Raw genomic sequence first — 811 nt, 5'->3', positions numbered from 1 at the left:
AACAATTAAATTATTATTTGATCTCATGTTCATTTCCAGTGCAGACAAACAAGACATTCATCTTCGGTTTATTTGATGGTAGAATGTGAAAAACAATTGCTTAACTAAATTTAAGATTTCAGTGCATAGCAATTACATAAGATAACCCAAACTCTAATGGCCATCTGTGTACCTGCCAATACACATGAGGTCTCTGCATCATAAATGCTGGTGTTGAAGTCTATATGGAAACATAGTAAGTTTCAGATCAAGGTGGATGTCTCAGAAAATCACAGTTCACCATTCTTATTTACACTATTTGAGTGAGCAGCTAAATTGAAGCTCCTACACTGATTATTTGATGCATCACAATAAGTGGAAGCGCCTGAACTGTGGGCCTTTCTCTTACACTGCCCACACCAGTTTTTTGCGGATCTTCTATTTGTGCAAATGTGATTTCGATGACAACTGTTTTCTAAAGGGACCAACTGAGGCACACGAAAACCAGCACATGAAGCATAAGAAGGTAGCCCATGAATATGTAGCGTGACTTCCCCCTGGATGGCAGTAGTTTGGAACAGCAGTATATGCTCCTTCCTTTGAGCCAACGCTGGCACAAGTACACCCCACTCTTCATCTAAAATAAATAAAAAAAATAATACCATATCAAAGTGTAGGCACCTTTAAAACTGATATTGAGCATTACTACAGCATTACTACTGTTCACTTGTAAGCAAAAATATGAAAGTTACTGTAGCTTTAGATAGTTGCGAGAAAAAGTTTGTGAACCTTTTGGAATTACCTGGATTTCTGCAATGATTACTCATAATTA

At 37.2% G+C, this 811-nt stretch overlaps 1 long non-coding RNA gene across 1 annotated transcript in view; it reads right to left on the bottom strand.

The window, feature by feature from the left end:
• Positions 1 to 288: 288 nt before the first annotated feature.
• LOC107577872 (uncharacterized) overlaps positions 289 to 811 on the bottom strand; it is a 2,485-nt gene continuing 1,962 nt past the window's right edge. The window contains exon 2 of the long non-coding RNA XR_001608263.1: positions 289 to 616. This is a non-coding gene — a long non-coding RNA (uncharacterized lncRNA). The remainder of the gene's footprint in view (positions 617 to 811) is intronic.

Source organism: Sinocyclocheilus grahami, unplaced genomic scaffold (genome assembly GCF_001515645.1).
Source record: "Sinocyclocheilus grahami isolate Dianchi unplaced genomic scaffold, SAMN03320097.WGS_v1.1 scaffold7533.1, whole genome shotgun sequence".
NCBI classification, from domain to species: domain Eukaryota; kingdom Metazoa; phylum Chordata; class Actinopteri; order Cypriniformes; family Cyprinidae; genus Sinocyclocheilus; species Sinocyclocheilus grahami.
This window is presented reverse-complemented; position numbering and strand designations above follow the sequence as displayed.